This window comes from Rhinopithecus bieti, unplaced genomic scaffold (genome assembly GCF_001698545.2).
Source record: "Rhinopithecus bieti isolate Rb0 unplaced genomic scaffold, ASM169854v2 scaffold_41913, whole genome shotgun sequence".
Lineage (NCBI taxonomy): Eukaryota > Metazoa > Chordata > Mammalia > Primates > Cercopithecidae > Rhinopithecus > Rhinopithecus bieti.
Window position 1 is genome coordinate 5,328,466 of NW_016818964.1, and position 19,588 is coordinate 5,348,053.

The window sequence follows — 19,588 nt, forward strand, 5'->3', positions numbered from 1 at the left end:
TCTGTCACCCAGGCTGGAGTGCAGTGGTGCAATCTTGGCTCACTGCAATCTCCGCCTCCTGGGTTCAAGCGATTCTCCTGCCTCAGCCTCCTGAGTAGCTGGGACTGCAGGCACGTGCCACCATGTCCAGCTATTTTTTTTTTTTTTTTTGTATTTTTAGTAGATACAGGGTTTTACCATGTTAGCTAGGATGGTCTCGATCTCCTGACCTCGTGATCCGCCTGCCTTGGCCTCCCAAAGTGCTGGGATTACAGGCGTGAGCCACCATGCCTGGCCTTCTTAGTAGTTTTATAGTTTTGGGTCTTATATTTAGGTCTTTAATCCATATTGAGTTGACTTTTGTATATGGTGAGAGATGGTGTCTAGTTCTATTCTTCTGCATATGGATATCCAGCTTCCCCAGCACCATTTATTGCGGAGGGTGCCCTTTCCCCAATGTATGTTCTTGTTGCCTTTGTCAAAAATCAGTTGGCTGTAAATATATGGATTAATTTCTGGGTTCTTTATTCTGTTCCATTGGTCTCTGTGTCTCTTTGTATACCAACAACATGCTGTTTTGTTTACTATAGTCTTGTAATATATTTTGAAGCCAGGCAATGTAATACCTCCAGCTTTGTTCTTTTTGCTTGGGGTTGCTTTGGCTGTTCAGGCTCCTTTTTGTTCCACATGAATCATAGGACTTTTTTTCTTTCTAATTCGGTGAAGTATGTTGTTGGGCTTTTTTTTTTTTTCCTTTTTTTTTTGAGATAGAGTCTCACTCTGTCATCCTGGCTGGAGTGCAGAGGCGCGATCTCGGCTCACTGCAACCACCGCCTCCTGGATTCAAGCTATTCTCCTGTCTTAGCCTCCTGAGTAGCTGGGATTACAGGCACTTGACACCATGTCATGCTAATTTTTTGCATGTTTAGTAGAGATGGCCACCATATTGGCCAGGCAGATCTTGAACTCCTGGCCTCAAGTGATCTGCCTGCCTTGGCCTCCCAAAGTGCTGGGATTATAGGTGTGAGCCACTGTTCCTGGCCTGATCCTGGTATTTTGATAGAGATTACATTGAATCTGCAAATTATTTTCGGCAGTATGGTCACTTTAACAATATTAATTCTTCAATTCCATGAGCATGGAATGCCTTTCCATTCATTTGTGTACTCTTCAATTTCTTTCATCAGTGTTTTGTAGTTTTCCTTGTGGAGGTCTTTCAACTTCTTTGTTAAATTTATTTCTGGGTATTTTATTTTTTGTCTATTGTAAATTAAATTGCTTTCTTGATTTCTTTTTTAATGATTTTATTATTGGTGGATAGAAATGCTACTGAATTTTGAATGTTGATTTTGTATCCCACAACTTTACTGCATTTATTTATCAGATCTAAGAGTTTTTTGGTGGAATCTTTAGATTTTTCTAAATATAAAATCATGTCATCTGCAAAAAGGAAAATCTTGACTTCGTCTTTTCCAATTCGGATGCCTTTTATCCTTTTATTTCTTTCTCTTGCCTGAGTGCCCTGGCTAGGGCTTCCAGGCGTGGACGACATGGAAGACATTCCTTTCATGTTGAATAGGGATGGTGGAAGTGGGCATATTTGTCTTTTTCCAGTTCTTGGAGAAAAGGCTTTTTAGCATTTTTCCATTTAGTATGATGTTAGCTGTGGGTTTGTCATATAAGGCCTTTATTATGTTGAGGTATGTACCTTCTCTGCCTAGTTTGTTGAGAGTTTTTATCATGAAAAGATGTTGAATTTTATCAAATGCTTTTTCTGCATCTATTGAGATAATAATGTTTTTTGTCCTTCATTCTGTTGATGTCATATATCATGTTTATTGATTAATTTGCATATGTGAACCTATCCTTGCATTCCTTGGACAAATCCCACTTGATCATGGTGTATGGAGGTACTATTGGGTTCTATTTGCTAGTGTTTTGTTGGAGAATTTTGTGTCTATGTTCATCAAAGGTATCGGTCTATAATTTTCTGTTTTGTTTTGGAGTGTGTGTGTGTCCTTGTATGGTCTTGGCATCAGGGTAATGCTGGCCTTATAGAATGAGTTGGGGAGAATGTCTTCCTCTTCAACTTTTTGGAATAGTCTGAGAGGCAAATTGGTGTTAGTTCTTCTTTATACATTTCATACAATTCAGCAATAAAGCCATCCATTCCTGGGATTTTCTTTCTTGGAAGACTTTTTATTACTGATTTAAGGCTGTTACTCATTATTGGTCTGTTCACGTTTTCTGTTTCTTCTTAATTTAGTCTTGGTAGGTTGCATGTGTCCAGGAATTTATCCTTTCCTCTAGGTTTTCCAGCTTGTGCATACTTGTTCATAATAATCTTTGATGATCTTTTGTATTTCTGTGGTGTCAATTGTAATGTCTCCTTTTATTGTCTCTGATTTTGTTCATTTGGGTCATCTCTCTTTTTTTCTCAGTTAGTCTAGCTGGCTAATCAATTCTGTTTCTTTTCAAAAAACCAAATTTTCACTTTGTTGAAACTTGTATTTGTTTTAGTCTCTATTTAGTTCTGCTCTAATCTTTATTATTTCTTTTCTTCTAATTTTGGGTTTGGTTTGTTCTTGTCCCCCCTTGGGGAACATGCTTGGACACTGAGGGAGGGGCTCCAGGCCAGGCAGGCACGTCTTCAGGCTTCTTGGTGGTGTGCATGAATGCAGGCTGTGGTGGGCAGGGTAGGGTGATCCCTAGGCCCTATGGTGGAGTACTTGGGTGATAGCAGCAGAGATGGCTGAGGACAGAAAGAAACTGTCCTTAGGGTGATGCAAGTATGCTGAGAAGATGCTGTTAGGGGGTGTGGGGTTGCTGTCATTGGCGACAGCTGCAGGCAGGCAGGCAGGCAGTTCTTAGAATCTGGAGAGTGTTTGGTTTGGTCCCTGGTGGAGGTGGCAGCAGTGGCAGCAGTGGGAGAGCCAGTCCTCAAGGCACATTCAAGTATGTGATGACCCCATTGCTGAGGAGTACAGTGTTGCTGCCAGTGGCAAGTACTTTGTACCCTGGTGGCAGCAGCAGTGGCAACTGCAGGCTGTGAGAGCATGTCCTCAGGGAGCATGAAAGCTTGCTGTAGCCCTGCTGCTGGTGAGTTAAGGGTTGCTGTCAGTAGCAGGGGCCCGGGCAGGTAGGTTTCATGCTTTGAGGAGTACATATTTTGGCTCCCATTGTCCCAGGGCAGTCTTCCCAGAGTACTGCAGTGTCCACTCCCTGGAATGCAGGACACTGTGTGTGCTAGGGAGCTGGGGATCTTGTCACTTTGCTGGATTCAACTGGTGTCACTGCAGCCCTCTGGGTGGACACAGCGGGAGGTCACTGGGGCTCCAGGGAGGTAAAGATGCAGGGGCTGTTGGGCCACAGGGCAGGATGTAGTCTGGTAGGGGCTGAGCTCTCAAAATGGTGCCCTGCTGCAACTGCTTAAAACTCAGGGTATGTGTGGGATCCAGCATGAACTTTCTCTCTGGAGCAATGCCTTTATGTGGTCTCTGGGCAGTTCCCTATGGAAGTCTCAAGGCCCACAAGGGTCTAGGAGTTCTCTTGTGCCTAGGGCTATAGGAGCCTACAGTAAGAATGTGGGCCTTCTCATTTACCTTTTCCCTAACCACTGAGGATCTCTGGCTGAGCTGAGTGCCTTGCTTGCCTCTCCTTCTGTGCCTTGGGTGTTTCATATCACATTTCTGTCAAATTCCAGTGTTTTAGATGTTCTATTTGAAGTAAGATTATGTACTCACTATTTTGGTTCTTCTTTGCAGAGGAGGTGAGTGTTGAATGCCTTTAGTCAGCCATCTTGAACCTTCATTTCTCCTTGTGGTTTTAATTTGCATTTCCCTAATGACTGGCGATGTTGAGCATTTTTCATGTGAACATTAGCCATTTGTATATCTTCTTCAGTGAGATGTTTATTCAGTTTTGTCTATTTTTAATTTGGATTTTAAAATTAATTTGGCTTCTAATTATTGAAGAGTTCTAAGAGTTATTTATACATTCTGGATACAAATTATTTATCAAATATATGATTTGCAAATATTTTCTCCCAGTCTGTGTTTTACTTTTCATTTCCTTAATGTTATTTTTTGAAGCAAAATTTTAAAATTTTGATGAAATTCAATTTATCTTTTCTTTTATGGATTGTGTTTGTGATATTATATCTAAAAACCCTTTGCCTAACCCAATGTACAATTTTTTTTCTGGTAAGTTTTCTATTAGGAGATTTATAGTTTTAGTTTACATATTTAAGTTTATAATCCATTTTAAATTAATTTTCATTTATGGTGTGAGGTAAGGGTTGAAATTAATCCTTTTGCATATGGATATCCAATTGTTCCAGTTCCATTTGTTGAAAAGACTGTTCTTTCCTTATTGAATTGCCTTGATATCTTTGTTATAAATCAGTTGATCATGAATGTCATAATGGACACTCAGGTATATTCCACTGATCCTATCCTATGCCAATACCACTTTATCTTGATTATAGAAGTTTAACAGTAAGTTTTGAAGTCAAGCAGCTCTTCAACTTTGTTCTTCTTTTTAAAATTGTTTTGACTATTCTGGGTCATTTGCTTTTCCATATGAATTTTGGGATCAACTAATCAATTTCTACAAAAAAGTCCTACTGAGATCTTGATAGGGATTGAATGTATAGATCAATTGGGGAGAACTGTCATCTCAACAATATTGAGTCTCCAATCCATGTGCATGGACTATCTCCATTTATTTAAATTTTCTTTATCTCAGCAATATTGTATAGTTTCAGCATACAAACCTTCCATTTCTTTTATTAAACCTTCCATTTCTTTTATTAAATTTAGTCTTAATGTTTTATTCTTTTTGATATTATTGTGAATGGGATTTTTCCTTTATTGCATTTTTTCAGATTATTTGTTAGTATATAGAAGTGTGGTTTTGTATATTAATCTTGTGTCATGTAAGCTTGCTGAACTCATTTATTAGTTCTAGCTGTGTGTGTGAGTGTAAGTGTGTGTGTATGTGTGTGTTCCTTAGGTTTTTCCCCTTACAGGATTGTGTCATCTGCGAATAAACAGTTTTACTTATCTTCCAATCTGGATACCTTTTATTTCTTTTCCTTGCCTGACTGCACTGGCTAGAACTGACAGTACAATGCTGAATAGAGTGGTAAGGATGGACATCCTTGCCTTGTTCCTGATTTTAGGGAGAAAGTGCTCAGTATTTCACTATTGCATATGATGTTAGCAATAGGCTTTTTATAGCTCCCTTTATCAAGTTGAGGATTTTCCCTTCTATTCCTTCTGTGTTAAGTCAATTTTTTTCTGCACCTATTAAAATGATCATGTGCGTTTTGTTCTTTATTCTATGAATATGGTGTGTTACAGTAATTGATTTTCAGATGTTAAACCAACTTTGTATTTCTGGAACAAATCCCAGTTGGTCATGGTGAATAATCCTTTTATTATATTGCTGTATTTGGTTTGCTAGTATTTTGTTTAAAAACCTTACATCTATGTTCATAAGGGATATTAATGTATAGTTTTTTTTTCTTGTGATACCGTGTCTTACTTTTGTATCAAGGCATTGACAATAAAATGAGTTTTCTAAAAAAGTTTGTAAAGGATCAGTATTATTTCTTCTTTAGATATAGATACTTGATAGAATTCATCATTGAGGACTGGCTTCTCTTTGTAGAAACAATTTTTTTTTTTTTTTTTTTTGAGACGGAGTCTCGCTCTGTTGCCCAGGCTGGAGCACAGTGGCCGGATCTCAGCTCACTGCAAGCTCCGCCTCCCAGGTTTACGCCATTCTCCTGCCTCAGCCTCCCAAGTAGCTGGGACTACAGGCGCCCGCCACCTCGCCCGGCTAGTTTTTTGTGTTTTTTTAGTAGAGACGGGGTTTCACCATGTTAGCCAGGATGGTCTCGATCTCCTGACCTCTTGATCCGCCCGTCTTGGCCTCCCAAAGTGCTGGGATTACAGGCTCGAGCCACCATGTCCGGCCAGAAAGATTTTTAAATTACTGTTTTTTAAAATTCATTTTTAAATTATATTAGTCAAGGTTCTCCAGAAAAATGGAACAAATAGGAAATATGAACATATACAAGAAGGGACTTACTGTGAGAATTGGCTCACTCAGTTGTGGAGGCTAAGAGGTCCTACAATATGCTGTCTGCAAGAGGGAAAACAAGGAAGGCCAGTAGAGTGTAACTGGTTGGAGGCTGAAGGCCTGGGGACTAGGGAGCTGCTTGGTCTAAGTCCTGAGTCTGAAGGCCCAATACCCTGGAGTTTTGATGTCCGACGGCAGGAGAAGATAGATGTCCTGTTTGTTTTGAGATAGGGTCTCACTCTGTCACCCAGCCTGGAGTGCAGTGGTGCCATCTCGGCTCACTGCAACCTTTGCCTCCTGGGTTCAAGCGATTCTCGTGCCTCAGCCTCCCTGGTGCCTGGGATTACATGCCTGTGCCACCATGCTCAGCTAATTTTTGTATTTTTGGTAGAGATGTGTTTCAGCATGTTGGCCAGGCTGGTTTTGAACTCCTGACCTCAAGTGATTGACTCTCCTCAGCCTCTCAAAATGCTGGGATTACAGGCACGAGCCGCCACTCTGGGCCTCATAAATTTTTTCTTTTCTTTTCTTTTTTTTTTTTTGAGATAGGAACTTGCTCAGTCGCCCAGGCAGGAGTGCAGTGTTCCAATCTTGGCTCACAGCAAACTCTGCCTTCCGGGTTCAAGTGATTCTCCTACCTCAGCCTCCTGAGTAGCTGAGACTACAGGCGCATCACCGTATTTGGCTAATTTTTGTACTTTTTGGTAGAGAGGGAATTTTACCATGTTGACCAGGCTGACTTCAATTTCTGCCCTCAAGTGACCCGCCTGCTTTGGCCTCCCAAGGTATTCGAATTACAGGCGTGAATCACTGCGCCCGGCCTATTTTCATGTCTTACTTTTGTTTTCATTTAGTTAAAATACTTTCTAATTTTCCTTATGATTTTTTTTCTTTGACCCATGGGTTATTTCGAAGTGTGATGTTTAGTTTCCAAATATTTAGAGATTTCCCACATTTCTTTCTTTTGCTAATTTCTAATTTAACTCCATTGTAATGAGAGAGCATACTTAGTATGATTTCAATTCTTTAAAATTTATTGAGACTTGTTTTATTGCTTAGAATACAATCTATCCTTGAGAATGTTCCAAGTGTGCTTGAAAAGAATGTGTATTCTGCCTCATCAAATGAGTATCCTATAGATGTTGATTAGAACAAATTAACTAATATTATCTTCTATATTCTTGCTGATCTGTCTAGTTATTCAATTGATTATTAATAGTGGGGTACTGATATCTCCAATTATGATTATAGAATTGTCTGTTCCTTTACCTTCTTGAATTTTTATTATTTATTTATTTATTATTTAAAAAACACTACTTCCCATTTTCCCTTTCAGGAATATGAAAATTTTAATTGTGGTTAAAAAACATACATTTTGCCATTTTAACCTTGGTTTATTTTTTGAGACGGAGTCTCGCTCTTGTCACCCAGGCTGGAGTGCAGTGGTGCTATCTTAGCACCACTCCTGCCTCCTGGGTTCAAGCGATTCTCCTGCCTCAGCCTCTCGAGTAGCTGGGGTTACAGGCACATGCCACCACACCTGGCTAATTTTTGTATTATTAGTAGAGATGGGGTTTCACCGTGTTGACCAGTCTGGTCTCAAACTCCTGACCTCGGGTGATCCACCCACCTCAGCCTCCCCAATTGCTGGGATTACAGGTGTGAGCCACCGTGCCTGGCCCATTTTAACCATTTTTAAGTGCATAGTTCAGAAGTGTTAAGTGTACTCACTTGTTATGCAACAGATCTCTAGAACCTTTCCATCTTAGAAAACTGAAATTCTATATTCATTGAACAACAGCTTCCATATTCTTCTTCCTCTATCCTTTGGAAACCACTATTCTACTCTGCAGTCTACAAGTTCGATTGACTACTTTAGATATCTCATATAAGTACCTATATAATATATATAAACATTAGTGTATTATATAACATTTGACTTTTTGGAACTGGCTTATTTCACTTACCATAGTATCTGCCAGGTTTATCCGTGTTGTAGCATGTGACAGGATTTCCTTCTTTTTAAGGCTGGATAATATTCCATTATATGTATATGCATTTTCTTTATCTCTCCATCTACTGATGGACATTTAGATTGCTTCCATCTCTTGGCTATTGTGAATAATGTTGCAATGAACATCCTTTTTTTTTTTTTTCCCACATAGGGTCTCACTCTGTTACCCAGGCTGGAGGACAGTGGCACTACATGGTTCACTATAGCCTTGACCTCCTGGGCTCAAGCAATCCTCCTGCCTCAGTTTTCTGAGTAGCTGGGACAATAAGTGTGCACCACCACATCTGGCTAATTTATTTTTCATTTTGTAGAGATGAGATCTCCCTATGTTGTCCTGGCTGGTCTTGAACTTCTGGGCTGAAGTGATCCTCCTGCCTTGGCCTCCCAAATTGCTGGGATTACAGCCATGAACCACTGCACCTGGCCTAATTTTGTTAATTATTACTTCCTACCTTTTGGGTCTCTTTCATTAGGTCTCTAGATATTTATAATTGTTATATTTTATTAATAAGTTGACCTCTTTAATCATTACAAAATGTCCCTCTTTATCTCTCTTTCTCTTGCATTGACATAGCCACTCCAGCTCTGTTTACTGCTTGATGATATGTCTTTTTCTATCCTTTCCTTTCAACCTATTTGTGTGTTTTAATCTAGAAGAGGTTTCTTGTATATACCACACTGTTGGATTAAAAAATGAGTCAGTCTGACAATTTCTGCCATTTAATTGAAGTGTTTTATCCATTCACATTTAATGTCATTATTGGTGTGACTGAATTCATCTTGCATATTGCTTTTTGTTTTCTATGTGTCCCATTCCTTTTTTCTTCCTTTGTTTCTTCTTTCCACTTTTGTGTTAAATAGATCATTTTAGCATTCTAATTTATTTCTTGGCTTAAAATTTTGAAAAAAGTTTATTACTTGTTTATTTTGTCCTTCAATGATTGATCTGGGGATTACTATATGCTTCTTAATTTATCACAATACGCTTCAGATTAATACTAATTTAATTCATATAAAATACATAATCTTTGCTGCAATATAGGTCTATTTCCTCCTCCATCCTATATGCATATATATGTATATGTGTTATAAGACCAACAATACAGTGTTATATTGCTTTCTGCAATTTTACATCTTTTAAAGAAAAAATACAGTTTTAAAATATTATTTATATATTTACCTTTTTTGGTGCTTTTCATTTCTTTGCACGAATTCAAGTCTGATGTTATTTCCTTGTAGCCTAAAGGATTTCCTTTACTGTTTCTTGTAAAGCAGGTCTGCTAGCAACAAATTATCTAGTTGCTTTTTGTTTGAGAATGTCTCCATTTCACTTTTATTCTTTGAGGGATACTTTTAGTGATATAGAATTCTTAGTTGACAGTTCTTTTTTCTTTAGCACTTTGAATATGTTACTGCAGTGTCCTTGGGTTTCCCTTGTTTGTGATGAAAAGGCAATCATTAATCATATTGGTGGTCCCCCTTGTATGTTATAAGTTATTTTTCTCTTGCTGCTTTCAAGATTTCTCTTTGTACAATTGCATTATGATAGGTCTAGGGTGGACCTCTGTATTTATTCTAGTTGTGGTTCATTAAGCTTCTAGAATATATCATGTTTTTCATCAAATTTGGGAAATAGTTGCCATTATTTCATTATAATTCTCTCTTTTTTGATGGCATTGTGAAATACTAATTGGTCTTCCCACTTCCTGACACACAACTCCTAAAACCCTTGGCATCTCTGGAATAATGTGTCTTTGTATACTAATTACAGGTGGCTGGAAGCCCCACGTGTCTTTAGGATGGGGGCTGGTCACAGAAAAAACCAAGGCATGATTAGAAGGCTGGGAATTTCAGCCTAACCACCCCAACCTCCAGGATGGGGAGAGGGACTAAGGGTTAAGCTAATCACTAATGGCCAATGATTTAATCAATGATGCCTATGTAATGAGGCTTCCATAAAAACCCAAAAGGACTGGGTTTGGAAAGCTTCCAGATAGCTGAACATGCAGTGATTCCTGGTGTTAGCATGACTGGAGTGGGCATGGAAGCTCCATGCCCCCTTCTTTCATACCTCACCCTACGCATCTCTTCCATCTGGCTGTTACTAGTATCCTTCGTAATTACCTTAATGACAAATCAGTAAATGTAAATAATGTATGTATCTGAATTTTGTGAGCCACTCTAGCAAATTAATTGAACCTGAGGAAGGGTTCAGGAGATCCCTCAATTTATAGTTGGTTGGTCAGAAGCTCGTGCCACAACCTGTGCTTGCTACTGGTGTCTGAAGTGGGGGCAACCTTGGAGACTGAGGTCTTAATCTGTGGAATCTAATGCTATCTCCAGGAAGACACTATTAGAACCAAATTGAATTAGAGAACACTCAGCTGGTATCCACTGCAGGATTACTTGCTTGGTGTGTGCGGATAAACCCAAACACCTGTGGGGCCACAGAAGTATTCTGTGTTGTGAGACTATAGTAGGAGAAGCTGAGTTGGTTTTTCCTACATCATCTACTTTCTCTCTCTTCTCCTAGAATCCCCATTTCTCATATATTGGTATACTCAGTGTTGTCCCACATACCTTCAAGGTTCTGTTCATTTTTCTACATTCGTTTTCCCCATTTATTTCAGATTGGATAATTTCTATGATATATTTTCAAGTTTGTTAATTCTGTCTCCTGGTCATTTCCGGTCTGGTGTTGAGTCCCTCTTATAGTTTTTTCATTTCCATTAGTGTACTTTTCATTTTCAGAATTTCTATTAGGTTCTTTTTAATAATTTATATCTCTGTAGATATTCTCTATGTTTTGAAGCATTGTTGTCATACTTTCTTTAAATTTTTTAAATGACAGTTACCTTTAATTTTTTTTTTTTTAAGAAAACACATTTACAATAGGTGTTTTGGTGTTTTTGTCTGCTACTTCCAACATCTGGCCCCCCTTACACAAAATTTCTACTGACTGCTTCCTCCTTCTCCTTTCTTTTCTCTTATTTATTTATTTATTTATTTTTATTTTTTGAGATGGAGTCTCACTCTGTCGCCCAGGCTGGAGTGCAGTTGTGCAATCTCGGCTCACTACAACCTCCATCTCCTGTGTTAAAACGATTCTCCTGCCTCAGCCTCCTGAGTAGCTGGGATTACAGGCACATGCCATCATGTCCAGCTAATTTTGTATTTTAGTAGAGACAGGGTTTCACCATGTTAGCCAGGCTGGTCTCAAACTCCTGACCTCAGGTGATCCACCCACCTTGACCTCCCAAAGTGCCTCCTCCTTTCTTATCATGCTTTCTTGTTTCTTTGCAGATCTCATAATTTCTTGTTACAAAAGGAGTATTTTAAGATTATATTCTAGTAACTCTGGATTTTGATCCAAGGTGGTGGTTGTAGCTGTTTGATTGCTGTTTAACAACTTTCCTGAACAATATCTGTGGTATCTATTTTACTGCAGAAGGCAGCTGCATATGTCTCCATTCAGTTCTTAAAAATTCTTTGTTTTGTTTGATTTTAAGCCTGGCTCTCTAGGACCTACTCCTGTGTCTGTACAGTCTACTAGTCAGCCAATGACTATCAATGTTCTGCTCATCCACCTTGGGCAAGTAAGGCTTCCACCTTCTACTGATATATCAGTGTGTCCCGGTAACGTGTTCAAAGTTCAATCTGCTCTGTATTTTTCTTTCATCTCTTAGCACATGTACGCATGTTCACAGTCTGTCTGGAAAGTCTGGAGAGCTTGGGTCCTATCAGGTCTCTCCTGCTTGGATGTGTCAAGAGTTTATCAAGGCTCCCTATTGTTGTCTCATTTCCTGCATCTCCCTGTGAAATTTCTGACTACTCTGCTGGTCTGTGCTTGCTGCAGTCAGAACTTCAATCCCAGGCTAGCCGAACTGATCATTCCTGTTCATTTGCCACTGAGATTGCTACTGTTCCTGACAATGCCACTGGGTGTGGGGTTTTTCAGTGCTCCACTCCAATCAAGTTAGCCCCCCTCTGGCATCAAAACTACTGGTTTTCATGACCTGACTGGCCTTGGGAGAACAGATCAGGAGTGGGAGATGTGAGCAGCCCTAGGCAAGAATGCTACTTACTTCCACTTTTCTTATCCAAATAACCAGTTCTCGATTTGGTGCGATTTACAGGTTCTGCAATGGATATTGTTTTGTTTTGTTTGGTTTTGTTTTGTTTTGTTTTAAGACGGAGCCTTACTCTATTACCCAGACTGGAGTATAGTGCTACGATCTCAGCTCACTGCAACCTCTGCCTCCCAGGTTCAAGTGATTCTCCTGTCTCAGCCTCCTGAGTATCTGGGACTACAGGCACATGCCACCATGCCCGGCTAATTGCTTTTTGTATTTTTAGTAGAGGGTTTCACCATGTTGGCCAGGCTGCTCTCGAACTCCTGACCTCAAGTGATCCGCCCGCCTTGGCCTCCCAAAGTACTAGGATTACACACATGAGCTACCGCACGCAGTCCGCAATGGCTGTTTTTGACATTGCTGAGTTTATCATTGCTCCTCACTTTGCTATACTGAAAAGTCTTGTCAGCGTTTACTTTTAAGGGCTCAGATTTAGAGGTACAGAAGACCTGGAGGACATCTGCAAGAACAAACCTTGTAGTAAGCAGATTTACTAAATTTGCAAATGCTGACTCCTTGAGAATGGTGAGAGAGGAGCCACTGAGAATCCCTGGATTGCTGTCCGTCCGTCCATCCATCTATCCATCCATCCATCCCATCATTTATCAAACCTTTATCAAGGGTTCACTTTCCAGGCACTGTGCTAGGAACTCAGAGAACAAACACAAAATAAACACTCTTGCTCTCAAGAAAAGCAAGCAGGAGGGAAGAAAATCATGGTGACAGTCAGTGCCCCAGCAGTAGCTCTGAGAGCCTACATAGGATCAGGGTAGGCTGGGAGGGTTGGGCTGGAAGTACAGCAGAGTGGGGTATTCTGGCCTGGAAGTAGCTTCTCCAACAGCCCTCCCCAGCCCTGCATTCCTGCCTGACACACTTCAGTCCTTACCTAGAGACTACTGCAGCTATATCTCTCATGTCTAACATGGAGTCCACTTAGCTTTGGGAGGAATTGTCTTCCCTGCTTCATATCACAAAACTCTAGACAGCAGTTCTTTATCTTCAACTGAGAACTGTTTCATGCTCTGGCATAGCAAAGTGTCTGCAGACAGAGATAAGCTGTGTTTTCACATTTTTGTCTACAAAATTAATGATCTACAACTACAATAAAACCATCATCTCCTGTCACCAATAGGGATCACAGGACATTCTAAGCTTAAAAAAACACCAGCAACACAAAATCTCAATGGCAAAAGTGCAGATGTTTTATTTTCCTTTTCCTTCAATAGCGTTTCCACTTGTTAGAAACATGGAATCATAAAATGTTATTGTTGGAGCATTTCTAGGAGATTTTCTAGCCTAAATCCTTTATTTACCAGGAAGCGGACGGGAGACGTGTTCAAGGATGCCAGGTCAGCAGGGGTGCCGGGTCCAGGACCTGGCCTCTCCATCATCAGCCATGTTTTCCCTCCTTCAATTGCCCATCAGTAAGTTTCAGTTCTCTGGCTGGTCTGGGGGGCCCCAGCCCAGTTCTTGAAAAGCCAGCTGCTGGAAGTTCCCCACTCTGTTCATTTCCTGCTGCCTCATCTGCACCTGCTGTCTCCAGACTCTGCTCCCTGCTCAGGACTCTGCTTCTGGCCACCTCCCTTATGCTTCTCTCAGACTCAGGGAAGCTTTGAGGCAGGCTGACATTTCGCCGGTAGGCACCTGCATGGTGTACCAGTTGTCAAAACACTAAAATGTTTGCATTCCAATTGGTAAACAGCCACTGCCTGATCCCTAGAGGGCCCTCCCCACTTCTCTTGACCACCAAATAATCCAGCAGCTGAGGGGTTAAGAACCTGCAGGAGCCTCCAGGCCCCTGCTCTAGCCCTAAGGCAGGTATCTGCTTTAATACCCTCCTGATTGTTCAGTATTTTCAAGACAAGCCCTGCTAAAGAGCATGGACTCTGCAGCCAGCCTGTCCAGGTTGAAACCCTGGTTTCTCTCCAGCTCTGTGACGGAACAGGTTGTTTAAACTCTCTAAGCCTCAGTCTCCCCATCTGCAAATAGGGATACACACTTCATAGGTTTGCTTTGAGATTCACACTAATAAAAATGTTCTGGTTTCTATCTTGCCAGTTGTCACTGCTAGCACTTCAGACTTTCTTTCCATGTCCCTACATCAACAGTGAGGATAACCTGGGGACTTGTCCTTGGGCTATACACAGCCACACACCAGAGGCTGGGAGAGGACAGAAGGCAGGCTCTGCCTGGGGATTTTTCTCTTGTCATACTGGTGAAGGCTACAGCCTTCTGGGCCCTGCCCTCTGCCTGCCCTGGCTGACAACTGCTTCTTCCTGAGCAGAACCTCTGGCTCCACTCGAGCCAGCTCTCCCCTCCTGTCACCCATATTCCAACGATACCCAGAGCTGCTCTCAGCCCATTCAATGCCTTTGTGAGAGCTGAGAAAAGGCGGCCACTCTAGACAAGCATATGACTTGGCAGGTGAACCACAGGCTCCAGTCACACTCCCTTGGCCAGGCATCCTTGTGCAGTGCACATCCTGTACAACTGTATATGGCATTCCTGCTGGCAGCACTCAGGAGCATTTAAGAAAAGTGTCAAGAGATTTGCAAACACGAGTATGTAAAGAAACAGCTAACTGCAATCATTAGTCTAAGCTTTGCTTTATAACCAAACAGCATGACTAATAAAGTGTCCCAAACTTTTATTTTCCTTTACTTTCACCTTCAGCCAACTCACATCATCAAGTGTCCCAAACTCTTATTGTTTATTAATAATCATTTGTTGAGGGCTTACTGTGTGCCAGGTTCTGACGGTACAGATATGACTATGACCTGAATTTTGAGAGAGAGGCAGCTGAATAGACCTGGTGCTCCAGCCTGGGCTGTCAGAACACTGCACTGGGGTCAAGGGCAGAAGGCCCTTCTGGGGCTGGGGACCAGGATGAGTGTGTGGCCTTGAGCAGGGAGCAACCAGCACTCTTCTCAGCTGGGCCTCTTTGGCAGGGCTGGCCTTTGCTCAGACTTCAGCTCCTCTCGTAGAGAAGCTCAGTTTTCATCACTTCCACTCGCATCCTCCCTGGAAGTCCCTCAACTAATGCATTTCTTTCTTTGGGAGGCTGAGGCTGAAGCTGAAGACTGACGTCTTCGCCCCGTTGGTCCCTGAAGGCGGGCTGCTGCCCCATTTGGGAGAGGACAGGGCACTCCTTGCACAACCTCAGGCGCGTCAGAGCAACAGCACATTCAACCTGTGCGGGAATCGCAGACCAGCAAGTTTTGCCGACGCGTGCTCCTGGAACAGAATCACCTTTTGTACAGTATTAATGTAAAAGTTTCATTTAAAAGACACCAGCTGTGGTCCTACCCAGGTTTATTCATACGGGACCTTCACTGGGTCAACTTAATACTTAACTACTGCTTATTATCCCATCAGTCTTCAGGGACAACCCATGATCTAATTGCCCAGCATTTATGTTGCTTGGTAACCACAAATAGAGAATAATAGTCCTTAAAGGGGCAGTGTGGAATTTCATGCCCCTGCAGTGAAGTACACTTCATTTCCCAGAGCACCCTGTGTTTTTTAATTCAGTGAATAAAAATGTGTAATGAATAATTAATTATGTGCTTGGAGGCACAATAGCTGTCTACTTTTGAATATTCATCAGTGGCATTATTAATTCACTAGAAATCCCAGGGAGGAATGGGATAGGCTTTTAGCCTAGCTGGAGGACTTAACGATAATGCTTTGCAACACGCACAAAGTTTTTTAAAGCTGACTTTTCTTTGGGAGTCGCTTTCTGGGTAATTTTCCTCTTTTAAGAACATTTTGCCGTGGCCCGGATTCCCGCGGAGCTGGTGGGACGCAGAGACCACCAGTGACCATGAAAAAGGCCCAGTCTGGAACTCCCGCCTGGAAAGTCCATTAATAACCAGGCTCGTTCGCCTTGTGAGACCCAGGGTGTGCTAATGGGAGCGAGAAGCCTGGCCGCACAGGCGGGAGCCCCCGTCCACTTCCGGAGAAGAAAGCAGCATGCGCACTATGCCCTCTCCTAGCGGGGACCCTCTCCTGTCGTGGAGATGGAGACTTCGGCCGTCCCTCCGCAGCCTGTGATGTATCCTGTATGACTCCCGAGTAGCCTCTGAGGCCAGTGGTGTCAGAGTCAGGGCTGGGATCCACGCCCCGAGGCCTCCCTGCCCAGTTCTAACCACAGCCGCCAAGGCACCTCTCTGCCAAGCGTCCTGTACTGTTTCCTCGGCAGTTTTCTGAGATCTTCCATGCTGGTATAATTCCTCAACCCACATTCTCGTTTAGTCCCAGAAAATCTTTCAGGCCTCTCAATTGCGAGCTGCTTACCTGACGCCCGCTCCTTCCTCCTCCCTTAATAATATAACCTCCACACCATGGGGCAGCATGGCACCCCGCTGGACGAATACACTTCCCAGCCTACCTTTCGGCAGGAGCTCGTCATGTGACTGAGTTCTAGCCAATGAGAGGCATGTGGAAGTTGCTGGGCGGAATTTCTGTGGAGTCTTTCTGAAAGCGGGTGGGGAAGGAGTCCTGCTTGCTCTCAGCCTTCATTCTTTCCTCCAGTCTGGGATGTAGATGAGATGGTTGAAGCTCCAGCAGTCATGGTGGATCATGAGGAAACTCTGAGGATGGAAATAGTGTGCTTGGAGGTTGTGTAAGAAAGATAGAAGGAGCTTGGATCCCTGCTGGCTGTAGAACTCTCCCTCACAGCCTGGAATTACCTCCTTCCAACCTTTTTTCACATGAAAGAAATGAACCTCTAACTTGTTTAATCTGGATTATTCTGGGCTTCCTGTTGTGTGCAGTGGAACTCAATCTTCATCGAGTTCCCCTTCCCAAGAGTTCGGTCATTTTTCCTGCATTCTTTCTAGATTTCATAGCATTTACTCTTTCCGATAGATGTGAAAATTCTTTGAAAAGTTAACATCTTGAATAATGAAAGATAGCCTGTGCAACCCACGGAGAAGTAGGAGCTTTAAGCAAAGTTTTGTAAAGAGGACTGCAGAACTTCTCTGTGTGTATCCCTGGGACGTCAGAATTTTGACCAGAAAAGGCAGGAGGGGACTGCCTGGTTTAAGCATCTCTCCGTAACTGTGGTTTGGAAAAGTTTTTTTAATTTGAGAATTTAAATAGTCAATACAAGGTTTATTCCAACCTGGTTGATCCATGCTCTGAAATGAGAACTCCCATAGTTTATCATCTCTAAGATACTAAAATGCACCAATATTTTTTAGATCAAGGAAGGAAAAATTCTGCCAGCTATAATTGTAAGATGCATCCTGATTCCAGAAATGTTAAATGTGAAGAAATTGCTTTTTTAGATCAATGAAGTATGGTACCTATAGTTAACCATACAGTTAACTTAAGCATCATTATCCACAAGCAGCCACAGATATACTACATAGAATTGTGCTGTTAACTTTCTGTTCTGCTCTTGCCAAGAAATAAGTGAGAACTTTCTGTATCCCAAGCAGATTTTGTTCCACAATAAGAATACCAGGAAGGACACCACTTTCTGGAATTAGACCCTTATTTATTTTGGAAAACATATCTGTCTCTAGATTGCTCAAAGTTTACTTTCTGTACTAATTCTCTCACACTGGCAATGCTGGTGGTTTGCCTGCTCCGTAGAATACCCAGTGATGGTTATGCATTACCCAGATGTAGATTTTCTGTCGCTTGATCTTCTCTTCCTCTTGAGCTCTGTGTTCTCTGTGTGTGTTGGGCAAGTTGCACTTGCATTTTGATGATAAGTGGGACTTCCTTGACTCTCTGTATCAGATGGTCATCAATGACCTTAGCCCACTGGATCACTTGCAGCTGGGGTGGACTCTTTCCAGCCCACTGACAGCTTCTCACCTCGAGTACCTGGGGTTCTCTTTTTCTCTGCATTAGCTCTTTCCCCATTATCTCAGAAGTGGCTCAACCAGTGGTGGATGAATGCTCCAGCCTACCCATCCTCTGATGGACAATTCTGAGGCCTGCCCACGTGGCTTCTCAGAGGGTCCCCAGCAGCATGAAGGTCCAGATTCCCCCAAGAGTAACTCCTTAGCACATGCTTATTGGGTTTACTTCTTTCCCTGTCTGATTTTCCCTGCTTCTTCACTGTACTTCCTAGGATTGTCTCCCAAGTAAGCTACCTGCACCAAAGTCCTTTCATCAGGATCTGCTTTTGAGGGAACTCTTTATCAGAAAAAGTAACTTGCTTATTGGAATCCAGGTTGAAAATGTTTTCTTCCAGTAGGCAGGAAAGTTTATACCATATAAAGAATTTATTGTGGCCAAAGCTTAGGAGTTGTGATCTATTGTGTATGTCACAGTAATGGCTCCAGATGAGTCCACCCCCAGGTCTCTATGCCTGTGTGTAGTCCTCTCCTGCCTTGACTCTGGTCTAGGCTGTATGACTTTCTTTGGCCAATGAAACGACAGCAAATATGATGTAAGTGGAGACCATAAGTGCTTGCACATTTGACTTTGCCCTCTTGGGGGATTTCTGCCAACATACAAAGAAGTCTGGTCTAGCCTAGTGGAGGACAAGACAGCGTGTTGAGAACTGAGGCATCCCAACCAGCAGCCAGCACTGTCAGATGTGAATGCGGTTGCATTCACATGGTGGCTCAAAGGCCCTCCTGCACCACACTCAAACTCATAGACATCCAATTGTTTTAAACATCCCCAATAAGCAAATTTTTAGCCAATTAGAGTGAGCATTATGAGCATTATTTGCATACCCTACAAAACAGTGCCCAACATCTGCTAACCATAGATAAGATACACCTCGTAGCTATAAAGATCCCTATTTTGCAGCTCTCTGACCCAGACTCCCCTCTGGGCTGCTGTGTAACACCACCTAGATGTGTAAGACTCCTCTCCAATCTCCCTCTCTCCCAGGAGTTCTTTCGCCCTCCTTCTTCCCTTTGCTCTCCTTTACCCTTCAGGGTGGTGGCCCCTGGACACTGTCATACCGTGAGCAACTTTTCTTGTACGCAAACCTGTCAAAGTGGCACCCAAATGAAGTTCATTGTGTACTACTGCCACCTTATGGTTATATCTTTTTTCCTGATCAGCCACGGAATCCCTCAAAGCCACTACAGTGGGGGAAGTCAGAAAAGAATGAACCCACTAAGGCTGATGCCATGCGAGCTGTGGGCTGCTGAGAGGCTGCAAAAGCAGGGCATGATGATGGAGTAGAGACCCAGAGCAGGGAGGCCAAGAGAAGAGGGCAAGGAAGAAAGAAAAGTCTGCTGGGGCCAGAGAGGGAAAAGCTCCCAGGAATGGCAGAGTGCCAGAAGAAAGGAGAGGACAGTTGGTTTTATTAAGAGTTGCTATAGATTATGTAAATAATAGTCAAAATTCCTGTTTGGATTTCCCCATTTTCTTTCTTTTTTTTTTTTTTTTTTTTTTT